Here is a 22,431-nt window from a genome sequence, read left to right as displayed (position 1 = left end):
GCGTATTCTCGTTTAAAGTCCTGGAAAAAAAATATGGATCAGTTTTCATGGAACTCGTAGGTAAAGTTTGTCGTAGACCAAGTATCTGTCTATCAGACTTTTTAAAATGGGCTTTATTACATTGAAACCTAGTTTATCAGTATATTTTGAGAAACCTTAGAGAAAAATAGCTTTTTAATGCCATACACAGTTTTTCCTAGAGTAACCCATGGAGAACTTTGTTGATCTATGAACACCGAAGCCAACCTGCGAAAGGATTCTTGCCGCCTTTTTCATTTTTTCCTCCCATGACCAAAAAGGTATTCACTCTAGTGTCAGGTAATGGGATTAGTAGACTCGTTCCCTTTGAAAGAGCGGTAATTATCTAAGTACCTAACATACATTTGTAAAGGCGAATGTTGCTATATATTGTAGTCAGCATACTTAGTTGCAAATTCTTACTTTGCCATAATGTTCTCTCTCTCTCTCTCTCTCTCTCTCTCTCTCTCTCTCTCTCTCTCTCTCTCTCTCTCTCTCATGAACGATTTCATCATTGCCACTGAAACCTGTATGGTAGCCAGACATTGGTTAGTATTATGTTAAGGTGTACACCATCACATCAGCATAACCCACTCCTTCCTCCAAATTACGTACATACACGAGGTTTGGGTGTTTATCATTCTAATTCTCTCTCCTTTTTTAGGTTTGGTATAAACTCAAACTAGGTTCACTTATGATGCGAATTGAATGTAATGACAAAAGCTAATTGTGTTTCACCAAGTAACTAAGCCATACTCCCACAACTAAAGAGAGTCATTTGAATATTATAAATTATTAGAATAATTACATATCTGGAAATATTTTTTGAACTGATAGCATAGACTTTCATTTGTTTTAAATTATTTGTTAGGTTTTTCAAGGATTAGCAAATTTTTTGTTTTTGTTGTGAATTCATGTTAGCGGTCTTCAGATTTTTAGGCACTTAAATCTCATATTTGGCTTTACATGATTATCATTGTCTATGTTCTGAAACACGCCTGATTTTAATTAATATATTCTGAACATGATTTATATATCTATATACATAGATGAATTTACGTAGGCTTATTTATATATTTTTCAATAAAAAAAGCTGAAAGTTTCGAGAATTGACAGTTTCGAAAAGGGAAGATGCGAAGAAATCGTAGCTGGCATAATGTAGTTTTAAACAAGATCTAGTCAAACCAGATTGTTGCTATACAATTTGTTTCCATTCAACGTATCTTGGGCTAAGTGTTTTTGCAGTGTCAAGTTATCGTAAGTCATGGTGTTTGTATTATTGCATGAATCCCTTTTCCCCGAATCCCGATTTTCGTATCATATGAGAGCTTGAAGTGGAAGTTTTTTTTTTTTTTTTTTTTTTTTTCATGCTATCAAGGTTTGCTTTTCTTTCTAAAAGTTGTATTAAAAAATATAAGAAGGCCCTTGGTATTTTCCACTTTCGTGACTTCCAGGAATTTAATGATCACTTTGAGCGATCCCACGAAATCCTTTTATTTTCTTTGAGTTACACTTTAAATATGGCGTCTTTCTGATTACACTCTTAATCGTTCCTTGCATTCAACATTCCAGTTGCTGTCGTCTTCCTTACCAAAGCTGTTTGAGAATATCAGAGTTTCCTATGTAAAATAAACATTAATAAGCTACAGACTTAACCAGCGACGCACTCTACATTTACATACATTTAAGGGCTGCTTTTCTGGTCCTTCATGTTTATAGTCATAATCCAATCAACAATTTTAATCTGTTTTGGAACAAACTCGTTGTATCAGGAATGAGGACTATTTGATCATTTTAAATGGCAAGTTGTCCTCATGCCATGACCACCAATAATCGATGTATCTCTTCATAAGTAATATCACTAAATATTGGGGAAAAATCTGTATATCTTGATCTTGGCACTAAGTACTGTGTAATTAATGAGAACAAAAACTTACGCTGCAGCCTTCATTGGTTATGGTATCGAATAAATTTGCATCTGGGAATTATCTCGCACATCATACATAAACTGTATATTTCAGAAATAAAAACACTAATACATTGCTTTCGGAAACATACCTAACTTTCCCACCTGCAATACAAGGAATTTAAACAAGCAATTAAGTACAAGCTCTTTGGAAGGAACGCGTTACATAAGGACGAGACATTTAGGGAATGTATCAGGGTTATTTATCAGTTCCTTCTTACGGTTGTCAGTATAAGTCAATAACTATCCTCTCTCACAACCTGTCCAGGAAGCGACTGTTTCTTTCCTTAGAGTTATTCAAATAGTATCTCCTCTTTATCAATATCACTGCTTTGCTATTACTATAAATATCGTTTGAATTAATCTAGCATATTGAAAGATCCTTAACCCTTTAGTGCTTCCCCATAATGATACATCCCTGGCATCCAGTCTCATCTTTCCATCCTTATTATATTTCTTTTTACTGCCATCTCATACCATCATGTTAATTTTTATACCCATTACACATTTTAATACCGCCAACGTTAAACTTAGGTGAGGAAAACTAAACACATTTTGTAATGGAAACTATAGCTTCCATAATCTATATGGGTATGTCAACTAATATACTATACAAAACGACATAACACTAAATACAGATTTGACTTTGCAGTATAACAAAAATCTAAGGAAACTTTAGATTACGTTCAACAATTTAATGAAATTTCTATTTGAATTTACTTAAGTGATACATGTATATACAGAACATAATTTTATCTATGCTTATTTTAGGTATCCTTAATAGTAATTCATCATGAAAGTTAGTTTTCATGAAGAAAAATTATAGATTTCAAGTTAATAACGCTATTTTTGGAAATAGAAAAATTAAATGATTAAAGGACGTTCATGACATTAATACTTATTCTGTTGAAGAAACACGGACATGGCTTCATAAATATTATCTTTGAGTTTAGGTATTATTTTAATAGGAACACTTCGTTAAAGGTATCATGAGAATTATTGACAGGATGTAGATCCTCCTCCAAAGGGTAGTCAGACGGTCGTAGAGAGTTTGTCCTACACAAAAGCCCTCAGTCGTAGTATTTTCAGTTGCCCTACGAATTAAAATTAAAATCAAAAGCACAGAATTGTGTACTGCGTTTACACGCTATTACATGCCAACACATCAATGAAAAAATAAAAAATGTAAAAAGTAATTACAGAAGTATTTTCCCTACAGTATGAACTCGAGTCCTTTAGTAGGGTTAGATTCTGGGGAAGGCTGGAAACAACCAATCAAGGATCGCCGAGATTCTGGCAGACACCATTAGTTAGTTGCGGTACAGAACTGTCAGCGCAAAGAGCCTTGATTATGATTTTGCCTGGGACTGTATTTAACAACTAGGTTTGTATAGATGGGAAACATACAAATTGCTTTTAAAATTTGTGATTTGTTTCTAACCAAATACAAACCATCGCCCTGTAGGTTTGGAGTCATCCTAAGAAGGAAGGACGTCTTGCTTGCCCAATTGGCTGGCTAGCAACTCAGAATTATGAATGCGCAGTCTGGGAAGGAGAGCAGACTAGCAGAGCAAAGGATCCTTGCATCCCTTAATCCAGTTTTGAATGACTTATTGTGTCATGGCCGAGGAATTTTTTTATATGAGAACCTAACTTCAATGGGAATAATATTTTCCTTAAGGACTATTATAATTATTGGGTTTGCTTTAAGTGTCCAACTCCCCCTCGTAAGGAGTGCCGGGATTCTACACTTTTACCATTTCAGTAAAATAACTACCCATCACTAGTGTCCATTCCAGCTCTATAGCGTCACACCGGCCGATCCCAAGAGAGGAAAAGAAGGCCAAAAGAAGGCCAGACATTTTCACTTTTATACCTTAGACTTATGATGCAACCGCCATCTTAGACCCAGTGCTTTTGTTCCAACACCACTACACCACTTGCTTGGCAGCTACCACGGGTCCTATGGAAAACATATCCAGGGACCTATGAGCGCAATCCCAAAGATAGTGTGCCATAAAGGTGGTCTGTATTTAACGATGCCTGCCTTCAGCACTTGGGCAACTGAATGTTCTTTTTGAAGGCCAAAGTGGTACCATCCTCTGACTTCATAAGTATTAAGGTACGTCTCTCTGCTCCCCATAGGCTTTACTGATGGTTCCACGAAGCCATAAGGAAATGGTGTTTGAAAATTTTCATCTTTAATTTCCCTGTACTTGTGAAGAGATTCTGTGAGTGGCGTCTGCACGATCTTGTACACTTTACGAGGCTCACTGCCTCACAGAACACAGAAGCAGGTTGTCAGGATTTTCAGTTGCCTCCTTTAGAGTTGAAACTGGAAAGGAATCAAACCTAGAGTTGCTGATCGATGGGTTTTGGGGTTTTTTTCCACATATTCGGAACAAATGAGACTGAGATCTACCTCTACCGCACAGAATGACACCAAGTACGATAGACTGTGTAACTCTCCCATGCACTTGGTCGAAGTTAAGGCTAGCTAGATTAAAGTTTTAAGAGTGAGGTCCCTGTCTGAGGTTTGCCTCAATGGTTCATATGGCACCTTCCTGAGTGATCTCAGGACCCTGGTCATGTTCCAAGCTGATTTCCCGAGAGGGGCATGCTAGTTCAAAGCTCAGAGTCAAATCTGATAATTCCCATTAGGAAGAGAGATCTATTCCTTTAATGAATTATGTAACTAGTAGAAAATATGCTTCAAATGGAGAAGGGTACCACTTTGCTTGGTAAACTGCTATTGAAGACTTTTGGAGGTATCCAGAGAGTTTCTTTGCAGTTAGATGGGGAAAGCTTCTCTCTCTCAGGAGATGCTGGATAACCTCCAACCCTGAAGTGACAGCTAGTTCACATCATTGTGGTATCTTGTTACATGCAGCTGGCATATGAGACCGTATCAAGTTGGGAACTCCCTCAGAACCTTTACAAAACTTAGAAGGTCCAGGTACCATTCTGCGTGTGGCCATTTCTGTGCTACCAGAGTCACCTGGAGACTGGGTGTTAAGATGGCTCTGCTGATCACCCTCCTTTGGGGGCAAATTGGTGGGAAGGCATAGATATCGAGGCGATCCCAAGGAAGTTGGAATGCATCCTCTAGTGCTGCTGCTTGGTCCAGCACTGGTGAGCAATAGACCAGTTTGTTGTTTAGTTAATACCCTTCAGTTTGTCTTTTAGTTGAGTACCAAATATGTCTATCATCAGGGAACCCCATAAAATCAAGAATTTTCTCGCTACTAGATTATTCAGACACTACTGTGAGCCCACAATTTGACTGTTGTAACTCAGATTGACTGTAATAGCGTTCCGGTTTTTCCTGGCATAAAACGGATTGACTGGTTTACTGTATTATCCACTGACCATAAGTGCACCTTTACTGACAACTGGCAAAGTGTTTGCGAGACTAAACCCTCTTGCTTGTTGACATAAGCCACTACAGTGGTGTAGTCGCTCATCAACTCTGAGTGACCCTTTACTATCTCTTGAAGTGTTTATTTGAGATATGTTGTCTGCTTCTGTCCATACACCAGCAATGGAATGCTTTAAAATGTGCTCTCCCCATCCCTCTCTTGACACATGAGAAATGGAGAAACTCTTGATACATGAGAAAAAGAGAAACTCTGGGGAAGAGAACATGTAGTGAGGAGCCCAGTAACCGGTTCTTCTCCTGAATCCACCAGGACAGGTACTCTCGAACTTCCTGTGTCACCTTACATGTGTGTTTGGAGGATAGGACCTCTGACATCAGCTCGTCTTCAGAGCTCACTGCATGGAATGAAGGTGTAGCCTCCCGTGCTTGATCGGATGTTCTAACAAAGATAGTTGTCCAAGGAGTCTTTGCCACTGCCTCGCTGTGAGGGACTCATGTGTCAAGAAAAGCATTGTGACTTTCTCCAAACTCTGCAGTCTTGTGATGACAAGACTTTGGCTTGGACTGTGTCTATTCTCATCCCCAAGTAGACAAGGTCCTGACATAGAGCGAGAATTTCTTGAGATTTATCTGGATCACCAGATCTTGACAAAACTTGAAAAGAAGTTCCTTGTGGAACAGAAACTGGGACTCTGACATCTGTCATCAAAAGCCAGTCATTGAGATATCAGAGAAGTTTTAGTTTCATCCCGTGTGCCCAGGTTTATACCAGTGCGAACTCTCTTGTGAACAATTGAGGAGCTGTGGAAAGTCTGAAACAGATCTAGGACAATTTGCCATAAGCCATTTTATCATAAGACAATTCACCGTAAGACAACTTGCTGTAAGGACATTTTGCCGCAAAACATAAGATAATTATATACAAGATTTATATATAAATGGTACCTTAATCATGTATATATATATATATATATATTTCTTTGCAATATTGATTATCTTATTTTGTTTTATAGAACATCTTTGTGTTTATTTTTTGTTGGCGTGTCTCTCTCTTTCTGCATTGATTACCTTCATTTTCTTTTTTCAATAAATTTGGAAGGGTATTGGTAAAAGCTGATTTAGGGTTCTTTCATACATATTCCAAAGACTGATAGGAAAAGTAGGAAGAGCTCTATGTAGACGATTCTCTCCCCCTTAATGCAATGCGTTTCAAAATATGCCACAAGTTTTAGTGGCTAGTCATCATCATCCCCAAGTTCTATGAATGCAACGATTGTGTCTTCGGGCGTGATAAATACAAGTGCAATAACGCACTTCACCTTTGCAGATGGAAAAATCTAAATAAAAAAAACTCATAAAACTAGCTGGTTCAAAATCAATAATTTTCAGGTCTTAGGAACTCGAGTAAATCTTTAACTGTTTGAAAAAAAAAAAAAAAACATATTACAAGATTCTTTAGGGAAGGGACCGTAAATTCAAGGGATGCATGCATGTCCTATGATGACATGTAGAATATATAATGGATAGAAGATTTCAGGACATACCTTAAATATTCCATCACTTTCTTAATTTTCTTGTATTCTTATTTTGAGCAAGCATGCAATCGTACCGAAAACGAGATTTTATTTTTGTCTACCGCTCCACTATCATAGAGTAAAAATTTGTCCTCATTTTGTAGACACGTAAATTCTGATTCATGATCTACGAATAGGAGGGGCAATTTTTTTCTCTTGTTTCTTGATAAACTTGAAATTGATGATATAAAAAATCCTCCTTCATTTTCTAATTCCCCACATGCAACACCAATCAATGATCTTGAAGCGCTCTAGGATTTAAGTGCCTTTGCTTTCATATTTCTTATTGTTTCTTGCATTTTAGGTTTGCTAGGGTTTGATGGATGTGTATGCTCGCTTACAATTTTACAATTAGATATCACTTCACTATTCAGTATTGTATGCATCCTTGTCTTACATTCGTATCACCATAATACCAATAAACATTGCCGTCATATTTTCTTTCTTACCTATAAATAAAGTTAGAGTCATCTACTACCTTATCACATCCTGTGGTGTTCTTAATTGTGTACGACATCGTAAGAATTTAGGATAAAGCTAAATAGAGTAAGGCCTTTAGGCTCAACTTCCAAAGATGAATAATGTAAACGGTCGAAGTAAAGAACCTTATTTCAGCTATTAACGATGCAGTTTAAAATTATAACAACCTTTCTGTTTTACATTTCTCATTTCAGCAATTACTGAAAACAGCAATTTTATACTTTGTGGCCAAATGCCCTTACAGCAAAATATCCGTATAGCAAATTGTGTTATGGCCAATAGTCCTAAGGCGAATTTGTTTACGGCAAATTGTCCGGTCTCCGTCCGAAACAGCGAATTCAAAAATGGACCTGTATGAACCAAAGGTATTTCCTTTAGTTCCAGTGGTCTGAAATTTGGAAATATGTGTCCTTTAGGTCTATGGACAGCAAGATGTCGGAGGACCGTGTTGGGGGTCTACATCTTGAACTTCGTTTACAAAACAAAGTCTTTCACATGAGACAGGTCAATGACTGTTCTCCAAGCTTCTGGCAGCTTCTCTACTAGAAACAGGTTGCTGTAAAACCCTGAAAATAAGTTGTCAACCTCCTCGATTGCTTTCTTGCCCAACATCATCTTGACTTCCTCCCAAAGGAGTAGGTCTTTGATGGAAGAGTTCTTATACAACGAGAAGCTCATCGGAGCTAGAGTGAGAGGAGGGTATGAGTTGGTGAATGAGAGGCGGTACCCAACACAAAGGACCTCTACTGTCCAAGAATCTACCCTGTGGAATTGCCACCTCATCCACCAACTCAACTAGAATCACCCCCACAGGTGGAAACATAAGGGAATTGCCACTTCTAACGTGGTCCCCTTTTACTGTGAGGTTGTCTGCGGTGAAAGGGCTGCCCCTGGTCATTTGATCCACTGTATGGGGGAGAGTTGTTGTCAATCTCTCACTCTTTTTGGTGGCTGCCTTGGAGGTGAGTTCTTATGATGAACAGGCATTGTAGTAGGGTGCTTGAAGGTGGCAACTCTCCTGAAGAAGGAAGGTTGACTAGCTTCTCTCCTTCTCTACTACTGCCTCCCTCCTCAAGTGGATAGAGGGAGGCACTCTGTGTTAGTGGGGGTATTTCTCAAAGACAGAGAGGCCCTCGAGCCATGTGTCTGACGAACTATTGACCAATGTGTCTCGGTGTTTCAGTACCCGGTTACTCCACTGGTAGGCACACTGGTGTATCAAAAACTCTACTGCCTTTGCTCCCAAAAGAACGAACTCTTCTTAATGTTTACATATAAGGTGAAGGATGATAGGGAGAGTATAAGATGAAGGATGATAGGGAGAGAAGAGGTTTGGTGGAAGAGGATGCTTTTGATAGAAGGCATTGGAGAGGGTGCATCAGAAAAGCGACCCCTCAATGTAGGGATAAAGGTGGGAAAAGAGAAGTAGAGAGGGAAGAAGAAAAATTATATGTGAAAAGAGAGGCTGCCGTCTCTTCTGGGGACTCTAAGAGTATCAGAACGAAAAAGTCAATAGGGAGAGTTTGTACTGTCCCCTAAACTCTGAATGCATCTGAGCCACCAACCTTGGGTTTGTAAGGTGCAAATCTCACTAAACACTTTGCAGAGAATAGACGAGAAGCTCTGATGGGCGCTTAGTTTTGTGTGAGTGCATAAGATCAGGTAAAACCCTCAGAATAAGAGGAAAAGAAACTAGATGTCTGCTGACGCAGTAGCCCGTTTATAGGAAGTTTCGAGAGGCGTAATCTTGAGATGCCTTCTCTTCCTAGTGCATAATGAAATTCATGTGGGTGTCTAATCCTGTTGGAGAAGGGGAAACTGGCCATATGCTAAAGGAGCGAGCGCCAGTATATTGATGCGTTTCTTGGTTATGCTCTGCTTGGTAGTGTGTTTCAATTTTTTGTGCTGTATGTTGGCACATCTCAAGATTCGCTTGCTTCCTGGTAAGTCGTTTTTTTCTGGGCTGTCATGTGTCTCTGGTTCTCCAACACTGTGATGATGCCCATCCACAGGTTGGAGACACATTTCTGGTGCATGCCTTTGTTGGTGGCTCACTTTAGCCTTGCACGCTGATGGAACTCTCGTTATCAAATCTTGCGGCAGAGATGCTCGTAGGACTGCAGGGTCACGGTCTGATGATTCATACAACAAAATTACATGCTCAACTGGGTTATATCCCAAAAAATTACTTGTACCGCTCCCAGAAGTGTAAGCGGAAAACTCACAGGCAAAGTCTCTATCCTAATAGTCAGCACTAATGTGCAACGAAGAGGATGTTGGTGTACCAGGATGCTTCTCATCCAAAAATCGGAGAGCTTTGCCTGGAGCAAGCTCAACGGCCGGGATTTCCAAAACTGAAGAATGGAGTTCCTTCTCAAGGGGAGGCCTCTCTGCTTCTTTTGGATAAGTAAAGTCTACCGCCTTGGGAACTTGCTCTACAAGCGTAAGGTCGTCAGTCTTCTTTGGCTTCTCCTCCGATGAGTTTAAGTGAAAAATAGTTGGAATGGGGAGTTTTGGGATCTCGCCAACTTTCCAAACCTCGAAGATAAACTGGAGGGAGAACGATCACGCTTAGATCTCTTCTTCCTTCTATTCTGAAATTTTACCCACAGGAATGGCGACAACTCCCTGCACACATCATAAGGCTATTCCAAATTGCAGCAGTGCCCTCCACACAATGGACATAAAGGATTAGGATCAACCTTAACCTTGCTTATAGAGGTGCAGCAGTGTTGATCTGCTTTGTTGTTTCACAGTCATACTGCAAAGTGAAAATTAATTATTAGTGAAAAACCTACAGGAGGGTTGAAGAGCGTCGAGAACAAGTTTGTACAGCTTGATGACCAAAGTCAGAATGAAGGCTCTGGTCGTCGACAAACCCCAACCATCAGTAGCTACTTTGATGGGCAGACTTTGTTGCTCACAGAAGATCAGGTAAAACACTTGGAAAAGGAGGAAAAGAAACTGAACGGTTTGCTGACAGGGCAGCACCTTCATAGGGAAGTTCGAGAGGCGTAACCTTGAGATGCCTTCTCTTCCTAGTACGTACTGCCACTCATGGGGATGTCTGCTCCTGCAGGAGAAGGCGAAACTGATCTTATGTTATTGGGCATTTCCAGTTTTCGCTAGAATCTAACCCTACTAAAGGACAAGGGTTTGTATTCGCATAGGGGCAAACTTGATTGATTTCGTTGTGAATTAAGATTGTAAAGTTTAAGGAAAGTAGGCTATATATATATATATTACTGAACCAATGTATTACCTTAGTCTTCAAGTTTCATGAATGTCTTTGAATTTTAATTATTCTTAATATTTCTTTTGTAGATTTTTATGCTTAGGAATGAAACTTTGTTTAGGAGAGATTTTCCTTCAATTACATGTTCCTCGTGAGGTGAGAAGCAAACAAAATTTTGCAATTTTAAACAGTTGTGGCTATGACAAATTTTTCTTTAGATTTCGCAATGCTATCGTAGATTAGTTTTCAAGATACAGGTTTATAAACAAAAGCGTTGCTGTGGTAATATAAAAAAAATTCTGGACAATGTGAATTGAAAATTGGCCTACTCATGGTGTTTTTATTTTCTTTATTTTTACAATTTATCGATAGGTTATATTATTGGTAAACATGAGCAGAACTTGGAAGCATTTAGGCTGACGGTTTGCGAACAATTTCTTCTCTAAAAACTTGACCAAAGATTACCATACGATTTTGATGTAAAACGTTTAAATAACGCTCATACATGTGTTAAATAGTATTTAATCTTTATAGAAATGAAAAAATCCTTGCAATGGAAATATTTTTAGCATGAACTAAAATTTCAATGAGCATAATAAGGGATTAAAGCTCGTATATCTTGAAGGGAAGGTTGACTTCTCGTTTTTATGTTGCTTTTTCAAGTTTCAGGTATGATTTAGATATGCTACTTCAAATAATCTGAAAGTTTGAAACTGATGGAATAGAGGCTTTTTACCTGTTCCTTATCCTTTCACTGGTAGCATTGAATCTCGAAACGCATCCGTACGCCATTTTCCGGATATCTGAAATATCAGTAAACCATTTATACAATTAAACATATTAGAAGGAAGTTGAGGATCAGAACATTTTAGCATCATATTTTATTTTCATGATAAATCAATGTCAGCGAATTGGGTTTCTTTCTCTTCATACTCTCTACTAGATAACAAAAGATTACATTATACAGAGAACTGACCACTAAACTTTAAAAGTAGGAAACCTGGACGTTTGTATGAGATGAATTCTAACGTGTATTGCTCCCTTGTGTGAAATGCTGCTTCAACCATCAGTAACCATTAGAGAAAAAGAACTTTCGTAACTATTTTCCAATAAATACGTGCATAGCCTGGGAACTTGAATCAAAACGATCGTACTATTTTCAAATAAATACTTGAATAGACTGGTGAACTTCAATTAAAACTAACGTACAGTATCATCACGTGTTGGGTAAATTTGCCAGAATTCCTGACATTTTAAGATTTTAAGACTATAATATCAACCATAAGTATAAGGTTAGACTATGTTTTATGTTTTATTCACATCATTCTTTCTTGCTTACATGCCTCAAGTTTGTTATGGGTAATCTTGAAGGATTTTTTTAGGTGTGAGCATAATCAATGCTGGTTACATGTGTGATTATTTTGTGAATTTTAAACACAAAAAATACCAGGTAGGGAAGAGAGCCATGGCAGGAAGCCATTAGAAAATAATTGCGTTATTTCATATTGCAGTCTCTAGAAGTTGAATATGAGAGAGAGAGAGAGAGAGAGAGAGAGAGAGAGAGAGAGAGAGAGAGAGAGAGAGAGAGAGAGAGAGAGAGAGAGCCTTACCTTATTGCCTTATTTTTTGTTTGGGTTCCCCCAGGTCCCTCAGTGTGAGGCACCTCGTATATCCACCAGAGAGTTGCTAATGCATCTTCCGGTGTATTTTGCATCTTCCAGTCTTGGATGGTCTGGGATGCATCTTAGGTATTTATCGAGCTTATTCTTAAACACATCTACGCTCACTCCTGATATGTTTCTTAGATGAGCTGTCAGCGCATTAAATAGTCGCTGCATTATCGATGCTGGTGCGTAGTGGATTAATGTCCTGTGCGCCTTTCTCAGTTTACCTGGAATGCTTTTTGGCACTATTAATCTACCTCGGCTTGCTCTTTCTGATATTTTAAGCTCCATGATGTTTTCAGCAATTCCTTCTATTTGCTTCCATGCTTGTATTATCATGTAGCGTTCTCTTCTCCTTTCTAGACTTTATAGCTTTAAAAATTGCAGTCTTTCCCAGTAGTCAAGGTCCTTAACTTCTTCTATTCTAGCAGTATAGGACCTTTGTACACTCTCTATTTGCTCAATATCCTTTTGGTAGTGAGGGTACCATATCACATTGCAGTACTCGAGTGTACTACGCACATAAGTTTTGTAAAGCATAATCATGTGTTCAGCTTTTCTTGTTTTAAAGTGTCTGAATAACATTCCCATTTTTGCTTTACATTTAGCCAACAGTGTTGCTATTTGGTCGTTGCATAACATATTCCTATTTAAAATTACACCAAGGTCTTTAATTGCTTCCTTGTTTGTGATTGTCTCATTATTAGGTCCCTTGTATGCATACACCATTCCTTCTCTGTTTCCATAATTTATTGATTCGAATTTATCGGAGTTAAATACCATCCTATTTATCTCCGCCCATTCATATATTTTGTTTAGATCTCTTTGTAGTGAGTTCCTATCTTCATCACAAGTAATTTCTCTACTTATTCTTGTGTCATCGGCGAAACTTCTCACTACGGAGTTTTCAACATCACAGTCTATGTCTGAGATCATAATAACAAATAGCAGTGCAGCTAATACCGTACCTTGTGGCACACCAGATATTACCTGGGCTTCATCTGATTTCTCGTCATTTGCAACCACTATCTGTTTTCTGTTTTGCAGGAATTCTTTTACCCATTTTCCTATCTTTCCCACAATATTATGCTTTCTCATTTTTTTCTCCAATATGTTATGGTCTACCTTGTCAAAGGCTTTTGCAAAATCTAGATAGATCACATCTGTGTCTTTTTCATTTATCATATTATTGTATATGTTTTCATAGTGTGCTATCAGTTGGGTCTGTGTACTTTTTCCAGGTACGAAACCGTGTTGACCCATATTAAACAAATTATTTTTGACCAAATGGTTCATTATTTTCTTTTTTATTACCTTCTCATACACTTTCATAATATTTGATGTTAGACTAACAGGTCTATAATTGCTTGCTTCTAGTCTTGATCCACTTTTGAAGATAAGGGTTATATAAGCTAATTTATGTTTAACATATATCTCGCTCATATCTACACTCTGTCTTAGCAGTATTGCAAGTGGCTTCGCGATAGTGTTTGCAGTTTTTTTTAACAAAATCGCTGGAACTCCATCTGGTCCGGCTGCCGATCCATTTTTAATTTCGTTTATAGCCGTGACAATATCTGCTTCATTAATATTTATATCCGTTAGATATTCAACATTTTCTTCTCTCATTTCTGTTTCATTATTCTCATTCGCAATTCTTGGCGTGAACTCACTCTTATATTTTTCTGCTAATATGTTGCATATTTCCTTTTTTTCATTCGTTAGCCGTCCTTCAATTCTTAGAGGGCCTATTTCTATTCTCCTTTTATTCATATTTTTTGCATAGGAGTAAAGTACTTTGGGGTTTCTTTTTATATTTTGAAGTGTCCTTTCTTCTAAGTCCTTTTTTTCATTTTCTTTCGACTGTATAATCTTTTGTTCTGCATTTTCTATCTTACATTTTATTTCCCTCATTTTCCACACATTTTTTTCTTTTGCAAGATTTTTCTTCCACTTTCTAATTTTCTGAAATAAGATCCTTCTGTCTCTTGGTATGCACGTCTTTTGTTTATTGTTTTTTTTCGGTACATATTTTTCAACAATTTTCTCCAGTATTTTGTACAGTATGTCCGTATTTACCTGTATATTATCACTTATAAGTACATTTTTCCATTCTTTATTCAGTTCTTCATTTATTTCTGACCATTTTATATTCTTACTGTAAAAATTATATTTTCCATATCCTTCCCAAAGTTTTGTGCTTTTATTAATTCTGTGATCACTTGCTTTGGAATGAACTATCAATTCTATGACATTGTGGTCTGAAATTCCCGTGTTATACACTATTATTTCTTTAACATAATTCACCTCATTCACAAATACTAGATCTAGGACATTTTCCTTTCTTGTTGGAATGTGGTTTATTTGTTGCATATTATGTTCTAATAGCATATCTTGAAGCTTTTCAAATTGCCTCTTATCTTCTGCGCTACTATTACTCTCTTTTTTATATGTATACATACAACCACTTTCTTCTATCCGTTCTTTCCAATCCACGAAAGGAAAGTTAAAATCTCCGGATAGGAGTATATTCCAGTCTTTATGGTTTCTACATATATCATCTATTTTTTCTATTATTATGTCAAACTCCTTAGTATTTGGGGGTCTGTAAACTACAATATTCACTAGTTTTTCAAATTCAAATTCTACCGCAATCAATTCACATTCTGTGTTGCTGTATTTTTCACAGACTTTTCCTTGATTTATGTCTCTTCCATATATTGCGGTTCCCCTTTATTCCTATTTTTTCTGTCTGATCTATAAGTTTGGAAACCCTTTATCTGGTCATCACTGCCAGTCTCTTGGGAATACCATGTTTCACTTATATTTAATATATCTATTTTTTCAATTTGGGTTAGTTCTTCTAGGAACTCTATTTTCCTTTTAGAGTTACTCGTGACTAAACCCTGTGCATTCATCACTATTATGGTTTGTGTTTCATTCCCATTATTTAATATTGGTAATAATATGGATTCTCCCATGCTTCCTTCCTGTTCTGATATGATGTTCTTTTCTTCATTTCTCGGAATTCTGCCATTAAAAAATCCAACTTTTCCATAATATTTGTTCTTTCGCCTTCATACTTATTTTTATGTGTAAACCTGCAATTATCCCCATATCTGCACCAACCCCTGGCATTATATATGCATTCTTTGTAGTTGGGCTCTATTTGTGGAGATTTAGGTTGAAAGGCCTTTTTTGGTGCATAGTGCGGTATATACGCGGCCTGCTTTTTTGTTTCTTTTTTTGTTTCATTTTTGTTTTTCTTTTCAGTTTGCTGAGTTTTCTTACTCTCATTCATAGTTGCAGGATGCATATATCGACATTTTTTGTTGAAACTGCATCCTTTTCCTTCTTTTAGGGTTTTGCATATTTTTGGATGGAGATCTCTGCATTCGTCTCCATATCCGTCTAAATACGCACATTTACCATATATTTCATAATTATGGCATATCTTTGGATGCTTGTAGTAGCATCTTTCGCCAAATTTGCAATTCCCTCTTTTCAGCCTATTACAGACTATATCTTTCTTTTTCTTTTTTTTCTTGTTCTTGCTCTTCCCTAAAAGTATGTAGGTCCGGGTAGAGTCTCTTGGGTCTATTATTTGTTTCCATCTGATAATTTATTTCTTCATAAGTATGTTGTTGGATGGCATCATAAGTTATATCAATGATTTCCTCTGCATCCTTACACATATCCTGTTCATTTTTCTCTTCTTCTTCTTCTTCTTCTTCTTCTTCTTCTTCAACTATTTGCAGCTTTAGTCTCGACTTAATTATATTTTCTATCCAGACTAAGCATGTTGAGCAGAATACCTTTGTGTCTCTATTTTTTATTTTTTGCTGTATTTCAGCACATGTGGGGTGTGTTGGAACATTACAGGCATTACATTTTCTAATCAGAGAGAGAGAGAGAGAGAGAGAGAGAGAGAGAGAGAGAGAGAGAGCCGTCAAATGTAAAGGTCACAGAATCGGAAAAGGAAGCACAAATATAACAATATTTAATTGTAATTCAAGGCAAACTCATAAAAACTGGCGGAGCTGCAACTTTTCAGTTCCAATACTCTTCTGATTTGACTTTGTCGGAGTCCATGGCACCTTTTAAAATTTTGCTCTCAAGCAAGCAACCTACACTAATACTTTTATTAATTGCAATCCTGTTAATAATGTTCTTCCACCATTTGCGGTGGAAGGGCTAGGGATGAGAGTTTCGATGCGGCCTTGTATCTACCTGCTGTGTCATCAACAGCCATCACCTAATCCTACTTTTAGAGGGAGGGGACTTGGACGCTAATCTGATACATGTATATATATATATATATATATATATATATATATATATATACAGTATATATATATATATATATATATATACATATATATATATATATATATATATATACATATATATATATATATATATATATATATATATATATACTGTATATATAATGTACAATAGTTACACTTCCTAGGCGATTCATGAACCGATCAGTACTCATTAGTAACAACTTATTTTCTTATATTCAGGGAGGTTATTCCTAACATTATTATTTCCAGTGCTCTTTGAGTTGTAACTAGCTTATGTTCTAAGGCTTTAGTAAGGGTCCAAGTTTTTTATGCATAAGTTGATTTCGGTAAGACCATGTCATTAAATAATTTTCTTTTTAGAGAAAATAGCATTTTACTTTTCATAATCTTACTTTGTTTACCAAATACTTTCCTTCCCATGCTTGTCCTTCTTTTGATTTCGGTCTCGTGTCATGGGGAAACGCTTAATGTCTGTCGTGAGTACATACTGTATATTCATTAACAATCTATAAAGGCTCGTCCATAACTCTTATTTCTTGTCTATGCATTTTCATTGATCGCTATCTTAGTTTTTCTCATATTCATTCTCAGTCCTACATTTCTGCTTTCTCTATTCAAATCTTCTTTCATCTTTTGTATTTCCCTCTATAATTCACTTAACACAACTGTCATCTGCAAATTTTAAGTAGTTAGGGTATTCCTTATTGATATTAATTCCTACATTTCCTGGTGTAAATTCTTAAAAACTTCTAGGCATGCTGCGAATAATTTAGGAGAGATAGGGTTTCTCTGTTTAATTCCTTTTCAATCAGAATTTTTTCACTATCCTCATATTGTCTTAGGACTGCTGCACTTCCTTCATAGATATCTTAAAATATTCTACCATAAGATTCTTTTATTCCTTGTTTTTGAGAGGCTTTCATTACTGCTGAGCTTTTGGCATTTTGGCAGAATCAAAAGCTTTCTCCTAGTCTTAAAAATGTCATGCATAGTGGTTTGTCATACTGTTGATTTTTCCATTAGCTGGTTAATTACATGGATATGACCAGTTATTGAATACCCACTTCTAAAGCCTGCCTGCTCTCTTGGTTCTAAAGTCTAGTTGTCTTTCTATTCGTCCAAATATGATCTTTGTAAATATTTTATATATTACGGAGAGTAAACTTATCGGGCGGTATAATACTTTACCTGAAAGATTGAAGAAATGATATTGAAATTTAGGACAATGTAATATCTAGCATTTACTTATTGTTCATAACCCTTCAATGCAAGATGTTGCATTTAACTTTTTTTCTAGTCACATTAATTGTTCCTCTAATTTCTTACTTGCTTCAGGTGAAGTGCTATCATTGGGAGAAAACGATAGCCTTAACTTGATCAATATCACGAACAAGTTTGTAGCAAAGAATCAACATCGTCAGAATGTTTCTGGTAAATTCACCATGTAAGCCTTCTATAATGGACATTGTGTAAAAATTGTAATTGGTCACAAATGCCAGGAAATCGCATCCAAGGGTATTTCCTCGTAAATTTTTTCTGGGGGGTGGAACCCCAGACATCCCGCTATGAGTTCGAACCTCATTGGTATTTCATACCCCCCCCCCCCCCCACCCCCACCCCACCCCAACAGAAAAAGGCTCCTACGCCCTTGACATTCCCACGATTCTGTAGTACTGAACGTGATTCTGATAGAAGCTTACATTCATTTTCCATACCATTCTTGGCAGTTTTCGTGATTATTATTATTATTATTATTATTATTATTATTATTATTAGCTAAGCTACAACCCTAATAGAAAAGTAGGATGCTAGAAGCCCAAGGGTTCCAACAGGAAAAAATACCCCAGTGAGAAAATGGAATAAATAGACTATACATGAAAAGCAATGAATAAAACATAAAATATCTTTAAGATCAGTAACAACGTTAAAATAGGTATGTCATATAAAACCTATGAAGACAGACTCGTGTCACCCTCTTCAACAATAGATCACTCTCAGCAAGTTTGAAGAAGTTCCACCTAAGAAGTTTAAGGTAGACCAAATTTTTTTTTTCCAGCGAATTACGAGGAGTCAGCAGCTGAAGACCAGAGAGAGGAACAATAATATTCGAACCAAGATGGAATGAATTAATTTTAAAAATTCTTGATTTACGAATATCTCAAAAGATTTTCTATATGGGTCATTTTATGGTGCAATTGAAGAAGAAACAGACCGAATGTGCTTATAAAAAGTAAATTTGCAATCAAGAATCACACCTAAAATTCTAAAGTTGTATATTATTAAAGAAGCATTATCAATGCTGAGATCCGGATGTAGAGGAGCCACTTTAATCAACCTACTTATCATAATACATTGAGTTTTGTTAGGGTTCAATTTCAGGCCCCATAATTTGCATCATACGCTAATTTTAGCTAGATCTCTATAGGGGATTCAGCAACTCCATATCTACATTCAGGTGAAATTGACGCAAATAACATCACCTGCATATGCAACGAGCTTGTTTTTTAAGCTAAGCCACATATCACATGTGTATATGGTATAAAATGTAGTGGGCCAAGAACTCTATCCTAAGGAACACCAAATATCACATTCCTATACTCAATATGGTGCCCATCAACAACAATTCTTTGCAATCTATTGATTAAAAATTCAATAATAATGCTAAGAAAAGAACCACTTAATCCCAACTGTTTGAGTTTGAAAACAAGGGCCACATGATTAACACGTTCAAAGTCAGCACTAAAATCAAGACTAATCATACGATCTTCCAGACCACAATCAAGGGATTTCTACACAGCATAAGAAGGGCATTACATGATCCAAGCCCTATGCGAAAGCCAAATTGCTAACTGATTCCATTTCAAATCAGTTCTGCAGAAGTTCCACTGTCTCGGCCGAGATAGTTTCAGAGTGGTTCTAAACAGTTATAATTTACGGGTGAATTATTTTATATGTTGTGTGTAGAACAATTAGAGGATGAATTTAGTTGGCATGGGAGAAGGTAGTTGAGAAAATTTCGCAGTGAATGAGTAAATGAGAAAGAGCAAAAAAGTGCCGAGTAGGTGACGTTAATATGGTCTTGGGATGCAAGGTTTTTAAAAAATACGGATTTGTGAAACTATATACAAGTTAACAGCTCTGCAAGAGATACATATACAATATTTTGTGGTTAGCAACTGTGGCTGTGAGAATTATCTGCGCACGCCGCCACCGCACGCTATTGCGTTTTGATTGTAAGAATTTGACAGTTTATTTCTTGTTCTTTGGGAGCCATTCTTTGCTTTTTGGGAATGGGGTTGGACTGGGTACAAGGTATAAGTTAATAACCAATTAAACAAATCCTTAATTATAATACTAATGCTCATCTGGCGGAGGTACGTTTTTACCATGCATACAAGTAATTTGGAACAGTAGACCTTTTTTATCAAGGTGTTCTAATTATCTGCGTTATGTCATCATTTTTTATCACGTTTTCGACGATTTATTAAATTTGCTTTATAATATCTGCTACACTTATATCATTATTAACCAAGTTACAAACACAAATTAAAAAATACAAGGACTCCCACAAAGAAAGCAAAGGGAATAGAGAAATAACGAATAACTTCCTATGAAAGAAATAATAAATATAAAATATATCAAGATCAGTAGCGTTACAATAGATCAGTCAGATACTGTAAACCAGTGGTTCCCAACCTGGGGGAAATTTGAAGCTTCCAGGGGGGAAATAATTACACTACCTACTAACTAAAACAAGCGGAAAATGTCCACATAGTACGTGCGGTAATTTGTTGTTAGCCATTCAATTGTGATATGATCATATAATTTTTCACTGACATGATATTCAAGGGGAGAATTGGAATATCATACCCATTTCTGAGGCAGGTGAGTGGGCATGAGGGCTGGGCGGGGCATGAAGGGGGAAATCTGGATGCTTGAACTGGGTGCAGGGGGGAAACGACAGAAAAAAGGTTGGGAACCACTGCTGTAAACTATGAAACGATACTTATAAACCAACAACCTGTTCAACAGAAAAGAATTTCCAACAAGTTTGAACTTCAGGAGGCCCACCGATTCAACATAAAATGAAATTAAAAGCAAAGTCATTTTACTGTCCTATCCCGAAGTATCTTTTAAGTCCTTCCTGTGAAGCCCTTACTTATCTGTGCTTGGTGTTCTTTGGCAAATAAGGCCGAATTTACACAAAGTACGTAAACACACTGGCGTGCGGGCTAAGTATTGGAGAAGAAGAATGCCCAATACAGTTTCACATAAAAAGAAATTTTCATAAATGAATATGCAGTACATTCACGAATCAAAACTTCTGATAGCATATTTTCACATATAAACACTAAACAAATGTATGAATGCATTCGTATATCAAAACTTTGGAAATATTTTTATTACCTGATTTGGAATGAGTTGGGTAGATTAACTTCCGAGCTGTGATGTAACAAGTGTTTGTTCTTAAAAAACCACGATATATAGAATTGCTTGCTCTTATAAACTGGGCGATGTAACAACAGTGCTTGCTCTTGGATGAATGTGATTCATTCCACAACGGTGCTTGCTTTAGGATTAATTATATAGTCAGCTCTTTCGCAGTAGGGTTTCAGTATTGGTCGATATTAAACATGATTAAATCTTGCCAAATACGTGGAATGTTCATTGATAAAAGAGGAACTTTTATTCCTCCATTGTATCTTTCCTACAAGATTCGAAAGAAATGGAATAAGTGCGTACTGTATGCAAAATAATAAAAATATATAGCTTGCCAATAGGAAAGGCAAGAAGAGATAAGAATAACTCGCATCGCATTAGAATTTGTTCACTACGGAGGCAATGCGGCATACGTGGTATTTACAATTACAAGATCACTCTTGAACGTTCAAGTTCTGTACCCGAGTGAATGAGTCAGCGAGAGAGGGTCGTATTGGTTTCATGACGTTTCCGATTACCCCCTCTCTCTCTCTCTCTCTCTCTCTCTCTCTCTCTCAATAAATAATTCATGTTTTACAACCTTTAATATATGTGGATGGCACTCATGCCTTAACTTTTATATTTGTATCATTCTTATCAGCCTGTTTATTCATATTTTCCAACCGCATCATTACTTATAAAATTTATCTAAATTATTTAGCCTACCCATCTATCGACTATAGTTTCCTGATGTTTCACGCATGTTAATTTACGTTATACATTGTCTCAAACTTTGTTTTCTCCTCGTCTCATTTCTGCAAGTTGAAGTTTATATATATATATATATATATATATATATATATATATATATATATATATATATATATATATATATATATATATATATATATACATATATATATGTGTGTGTGTGTGTGTGTGTATGTGTACGTACTGTATATCCCGTTGGCTGTTTGTTTACGCTGGATTTTGAGGCCAAAAAGGAATTCAGTATAGACATTGGGTATACAGAGAAAAATTGGTCTTGACAGAGGAAGTTTGGTGCATTGTATACAATGGACCTTTTGAAAGCAATGGATATTGATGAAGATTAATTCCAATTGAGATTCATACATTTTCCAGAAATAAATTAAGGCTTTACAGTTTAGGGTCACGTATATATATATATCCGTATGTTAAGAAAAATATCCATAGTTGGATTTTCTTGTGATTAAACCGCCCTCGACCTGTTAATGGATATTTCTCCTTAACTAATATAGCTGCGTTTGAAACCATATGATAATGGGAATCAATACCGTTTAAAGGCCGCTCATGAATGGCAGAGGCAACGAACTGTAACAATGCCCTTTGCTAGAAGGATAATGC

The 22,431-nt window shown here is 36.6% G+C and overlaps 1 long non-coding RNA gene across 1 annotated transcript; it reads right to left on the bottom strand.

Annotated features, from left to right (window-relative positions):
* On the bottom strand, positions 1–21,345 carry LOC137639129 (uncharacterized). The gene is made up of 3 exons (XR_011044235.1): positions 21,034–21,345; positions 11,389–11,455; positions 1–3,078 (listed from the first exon to the last, which is right to left on the bottom strand). It is a non-coding gene; the product is annotated as an uncharacterized lncRNA (long non-coding RNA).
* Between the last annotated feature and the right edge of the window lie 1,086 nt (positions 21,346–22,431).

The sequence above is a fragment of the Palaemon carinicauda genome, chromosome 4 (assembly GCF_036898095.1).
Source record: "Palaemon carinicauda isolate YSFRI2023 chromosome 4, ASM3689809v2, whole genome shotgun sequence".
Lineage (NCBI taxonomy): Eukaryota > Metazoa > Arthropoda > Malacostraca > Decapoda > Palaemonidae > Palaemon > Palaemon carinicauda.
Note: the sequence above shows the minus strand (reverse complement) of the source record. Positions and strands in the feature narration are given on the sequence as shown.